This window comes from Triturus cristatus, chromosome 1_2, assembly GCF_964204655.1.
Source record: "Triturus cristatus chromosome 1_2, aTriCri1.1, whole genome shotgun sequence".
In the NCBI taxonomy this organism is placed as follows: Eukaryota; Metazoa; Chordata; class Amphibia; order Caudata; family Salamandridae; genus Triturus; species Triturus cristatus.
The window spans coordinates 1,115,822,001-1,115,828,000 of record NC_140580.1 but is presented as its reverse complement, the minus strand read 5'-3'; the positions used below and the strand labels follow the sequence as shown (position 1 = coordinate 1,115,828,000).

Sequence of the window (6,000 nt, the reverse complement as noted above, 5' to 3'; positions counted from 1 at the left end):
AAGCTCGTGCTCCTACTCTCATCGTTTTTTTAAAAAAAACACACATTACCTTCCTGGGTCTAAATTTCCAGCCAATTACTGTTTTCCATGGGCGGGCTCTCCTAACAATGTCGTAGTGTATGGGTGATAGTGTAATACCCCAACGCGCATGCGTCTTTGAAGCACATCATTTCCCTAAACAGCTAGCGCCCGAATGGAGACAGGCAGTACGGTTAGACAACCATGGGGTCCTAACGTTCTTCCATGGGGATAGGCAGTACTGATAGACACCTACGGGGCCCTTGCATTCCGACTCGGAGCTGGAACCAGATGGGTATTTATTTTCATTTCTCCACCCCGTCGGTACCTCCGGTTGCAATTTCTGTACCACAACGGAGTACAGACGGAGAGGTGAGTGTACAGCCACAAGTGTCAGCAGAAAATAATAATTTCAAGAGTGTTTGATATGTGGGCTGTGCTGGGTTCAGTCTTAAAGTATGCCGTAATTGTCCTTGACTTTGAGCAGGGTGTTTTTTCGGTGGTGAAGTTTCGGCGAGAACCTTAGTCTGAATTGCTAGTCGCCTAGTTTACTCCGTTTTGACCCCTGTTTAGAACATCTATGAGGGCTCAATATTCCTTTTTCTTCCTCGTCTGTCCATGCATGATGTATACCCTCTGGATTCAACGAGTGTAACATGCACTAGACTGTTTGCCTCCTATTTTTGATCTCACTTTGTTGGTTATTATTGATATTTTTCACATTTCCTGGCACCTTTTAATAAGCAAAATGTATTGATTTACGCTTGCTTATTTTTACAGAGCGGGGCTCCCTTTCCTGAGTTGTAACCAGGTTGAGGTGGGCCTACTTGTCCCACAAATTGGGTGAGTCTTTATTACTAGAGCTTCCTAATAGCTTGGGCAGATGCTCTATGTTTGAGACATATATATTATGGCCTCAACCGCTACTGTTATTTAGAAAAGAGGTTTGGATACTCATTTTGTTTCCATCTGTGTCTTCTTGTTTTTGCTTTCAGACAAGTTCCAGCGAGATTGTATCCGCAAGAGCATTAACTGGTTTGGTCTTTTTTACAAACTTTATTTGCACGCGTGTAACACTTTCTAGCAGCAGCTTTGTTTTGGTCCTGATGAAAGCCACACATACTCTTGAGATGTTTATTGGCTGAAACATGTCGACCTTTTGTCATCAAGCAGTTTTCAATAGTAACTGCTTTGCACTGTTTTTACTTCTGGCAGGGCTAATGAGCCAATAAAAATCATTTTTCAATAGCGCTAGCCAGTTTTAGATCACACTTACACATCTTTCTGATTTTTTTGCGCTGCGCCCTCACTCCACACTAGTGCTCATCGTTGGGATCTGAGTATCCTGATTCTCCACATAAAACATCCCTGAGCTCCCACCTCTCAGTGCGGTGGTTGTAGCCCTCATTGGGACTAGGTTTTCCCACTGAGAGGAGAAAGCCCAAATGATGAAGCATGTCACCTTCGGGTGAGTGAGGGCATTCATCCTAAAAGGGATTTCTTTCCTTTTCTGTATCAGGGAACTGTCATTCTAGACACAGTTTGATTATATTATCCCTCCTTTCATGCTCATGTTTTAAAATTGCTTAGACCCGAGAGTTGATTTGTGTGTTATATATAAGTAAATACGCACAGATAAACTAGATAATAGCTTGCCTTAATTTGCGGTGAAATACGTTTTAATCTGGTTGCCTTTTTTTATGTCTTATCTTATGATTACACGTTTGCTGCCATATAGAGATAGAAGTTACATGACTAAGTTGCGCTTTATATGCAGAGCCTGTGGTTTTGCCTAAACTTGCAGCGTAATGCGATTTACTCTGGATGTCTTCAAATAGGCTATCAGCTATGACTACATATTTGCCGCCAAATGCCATACGTTATATGTGGATAACAATTTTTTGTAAGTTAACAGGCAAGGCATATGATTATTATAAGTCCATGATGATTATTGACATATTTAGTGAGAGTGCAACAGAGTGACCCATGGGGAATCCATAATAGGGATTTGCGCTTATCAGCCAGTCAACATATTGTATTTTTATATGAGTCAATGTTAATGATTACTAGTGTTGCTATTTTAGAAAATCGTGCTACTTTGACTGAAGGATAGTAGATAACAGTGATAGGCTGCCTAAGGAGCTTTGCTTATCACTGCTTCATATGTTAGGGACTCATGTTGGTGCTCTTCGCGTCTTTGCGTCTATGTATTTGTCTGTCTAGACAATGGAGAGATTTGATGGGCTATTATTAAATAGTCCTTTTCATTTTATTTTCTTTGTCCTTTGTTGATAGATTGAGAGTGCAATTACCATGAAGCTTCTAGCAATCTAGAATTCACTTATGATGATATTCACTATGCCGCCATGTACTTTTGACGAATACGTAAGTTATCTTTGAAACCATATATGTTGAGACATAATGGTGTTTTTTGTTACTATCCTAAGCCCCTTCCTTATTCACTTAGAATATGGGAGTGATAAGGAATATGATTGAGGGTTTATTGCTTTGAGTGGTGTGAGTAATGTGATGACTTGATTTCTGAACGTGACTTGGATTTTACTACGTTTGGCTTATACCGTGAATGCAAAAAGAGGCGACGATTTGGATTTTAGAAAATACTCTATACTTGTGTATCACACTAAAGATTAGATATATTATGTATCTACTTGCCTTTTGTCATTTTGACTTTTAGATATGGATACACATGTGATGAACTTTGCGCGGTTTATGGACTTTTTGGCTATTATGAAGTTGCTGTTGCGGAATTAGCCGTATCTCGTTTGATCTTTAGGTGAGATTGTATACATATATTCTTATTGTTATGGAGTATGTTTTTGTACTGATTTTATTTATTTTTATACTTACATATATTCATGCTGGTCTTATATACCTTCAGTTTTTATTATTATAAAAACTTTTCTTCCTTTTCTTCTTTCTCGTCTTTGTTCTATTTTAAAGTTCTTTCCCAAAATCACCAAAAAATGTATGTAGCCTTATGGTTAGATATATAGATTTATATTATATGCCCAGCAAAACACGTTATATGTAATGTGTGTGTATTGTGTTGTTTTTATACATATGATGTTGTACACAACGTTTATGTTTGTCATTGATCAAATTGTATTTATATATTTGTATTTTGTTATGTGTTTCTGTTGGTTGTCGCATTATATTTGTGCTTTTATGTTCTTATGTCACTTCTGCAGCCCTGAAGAAGTCCCCTGGCAAAAGGGACAAAACGCGTTGGCTGTTTGCCGATTATATTTGGAATAAACTTGAAATATCAACGGATAACATTTGTGGATCTGAATGACTCTTGTACTGAGTGCACCTTCCTTATGTTTGTGAAATCTCTGGATCATTATAGCATCTTCCAACGACGGATGCTGGAAGTGGATGCACCATCTTTGGATATAACTATACATGGGAATTTAAGTGCTTAACCTTTGTCTGTCGTTGGTGGCTCTTCTTTTTTGTGTAAATCATGTCTTCAGAGAGTATCAAAAAGGTAGGGCGTTGGGAGTCGCAGTGCTTCAAACGATACATCCGGCCCTAGGAGTGGATTTCAGGGCTGGGGGCACTTCTCTGGACTTGTACGAGTTTGAACTTGGAGAGAGGTGTATGCCACTCCACTTGCCGTGTGCTTTTTGTTTGATTTAGATGTATATATGTTAGATGTGTTGTGCTGTGTGGTAACGGTTGCAATAAATAAACGTTCAAACCATCATTTCTTCATTTATTAGGAACCAAGGTTTGGGTAACGGGCCATTCAAGCATCTCGAGACTGTCGCAGTGGGCGAAGGTCAGAGAGTGGCGGAATGGCTTCCTCGCCACGGACATCACGTGGTTGGGATTCCCGGGCTTGCGCTGGAGTGAATGGACAAGGAAATTGAAGCAAAGACTCGGGGGGTGGCCTCCGCCAAATCTATTGGTGGTACACCTGGGTGGAAATGATTTGACCACACTAGGGTCCATAACATGAGGGACACTTTCTGCCAGTTGAGCAATATGCTGGGGTCGTGCGAACTGTGGTGGTCAGAAATTACACCACGGGTGGTCTGGAGAGGAGCCCGCTCAGGGGACGCCATCGAGGTGTCAAGGAGGAAAGTTAATCGCGCCATGCGCAGCTTCACGGAGCACAGAGGTTTTGGCTTCATCAGGTATGGTCTTTTACACGCCAAGTCAACAGGGTGTCTGGAGGGATATGGGGTGCACCTCTCATCTCTAGGCATGTATTTATTTCTCCTGGACCTCGGGGAAGCCTTGGCAGCTGCGGGTTGTAAGTAAAAATGGGTAGTCTGAGTGGGGGGCCCTGGTAGTGACAGTGGCCACTTCCTAGGCTGTGGAGGAGTTACAGGGTGATCCAGAGTCTGCACATACCAAGGGGTACTTCATGCAGCAGCACAGCGGGGTGCTAAGCCAGGATACCCAGGGATGTCTTAGCGTTGTCCCCTGGAAGAACTACGGCGCCCCGTTAGCCGACGGGCGTTTGTGGGTCTGAGCAACCGGGGGCTGCCATGAACGCTCCGCCCACCTCTCACGGGGGGGCGTGAGTAAGCAAGTGGACTGGTGGTTCACGGATGGGAGGGGTGGCCCCTCCCAATATTTGGTATACACCAATTGGCGACTGCCACGGTGTACTTTAGGCTTATCAGACGGGCAGGCGGCATAGGGGTTGGCCTGCCCTGGGATCGCCCGTAAGATAACCCACCATGTTTGCATATTGGTTATGCTAATAAACCTGCAGCAATATTTCTCCACTTACAAAAAGTGTCATGTGGTTTATTTATGTACTTGTGTGTTATGTGACAACAGTTGCCGATATTGGCACTATGCAAGGCTGCCCGGGGGGGTTGCGCAGCAGCCCCCCTTAAAGGGCGGCCGCCTTAGTGCCACAGGAAGGCACTGAGGGTAGCCGGTCTAGTCCCTGGGTCACGGCCAGGGAAGACGTCCGGCAAAAGGCTACTTCCGGCGGAGGGGGCAGGGGTATTTAGGCTGTCCCCGCCCCTTCCTCGCCCTCTTGTCCCTCTCGTCTCGCCTTGCCCGCCCTTCCGCTTACCCAGCAGCCGGAGGTACAAGGGGGGGGGAGGCATTCTAACATGTTACTTTGTGTTGCAGGAGGAGTTACAGGGCGATCCAGAGTCTGCACATACCAAGGGGTACTTCATGCAGCAGCACAGCGGGGTGCTAAGCCAGGATACCCAGGGATGTCTTAACATTGTCCCCTGGAAGAACTACGGCGCCCCGTTAGCCGACGGGCGGTTGTGGGTCTGAGCAACCGGGGGCTGCCATGAATGCTCCGCCCACCTCTCACTGGGGGGGGCGTGAGTAAGCAAGTGGACTGGTGGTTCACGGATGGGAGAGGTGGTTCCTCCTAATATTTGGTATACACCAATTGGCGACTGCCACGGTGTACTTTAGGCTTATCAGACGGGTAGGCGGCATAGGGGTTGGCCTGCCCTGGGATCGCCCGTAAGATAACCCACCATGTTTGCATATGGACGAGCAGAGTGCGGCCAATTGGATTTGTTGTATTATGGCTCCCTTGAGCCATCAGGCTGACGAGCCCTGGACCAGCACCTACGCGTCATGAGAGGTACTTTACCTGTTAATACTTTTTGGCAGTCCACGCGGCACCCCCATACACTTACCTACTCACTGCTGACGAGAGGCAACTACCTCAAAACACGTGTGCAGGGATGGCTAATGCGACACTTACTTTCTTTAAACACTGTGGCACAGGCGTACTCGCCGTCGCCACTACATTGACCACAGTTCCTTGGGGCAACTTGCTGGTGGGACGAGAAGAGTGCGGCCAATTGGATTTGTTGTATTATGGCTCCCTTGAGCCATCGGGCTGACGAGCCCTGGACCAGCACCTGCGCGCCATGAGAGGTACTTTACCTGTTAATACTTTTTGACAGTCCACGCGGCACCCCCATACACTTACCTACTCCCTGCTGACGAGAGGCAACTACC

The 6,000-nt window shown here is 45.2% G+C and overlaps 1 long non-coding RNA gene across 2 annotated transcripts in view; it reads left to right on the top strand.

Annotated features, from left to right (window-relative positions):
- Positions 1-276: 276 nt before the first annotated feature.
- LOC146868786 (uncharacterized) overlaps positions 277-6,000 on the top strand; it is a 56,952-nt gene continuing 51,228 nt past the window's right edge. The window contains exons 1-6 of one of the 2 annotated variants that reach the window (XR_014966425.1): positions 277-390; positions 799-861; positions 1,014-1,053; positions 2,314-2,403; positions 2,714-2,812; positions 3,228-3,839. This is a non-coding gene — a long non-coding RNA (uncharacterized LOC146868786). Of the gene's footprint in view, positions 391-798; positions 862-1,013; positions 1,054-2,313; positions 2,404-2,713; positions 2,813-3,227; positions 3,840-6,000 lie in introns of those variants that run through there. The other variant, XR_014966426.1, reaches the window with a different exon arrangement.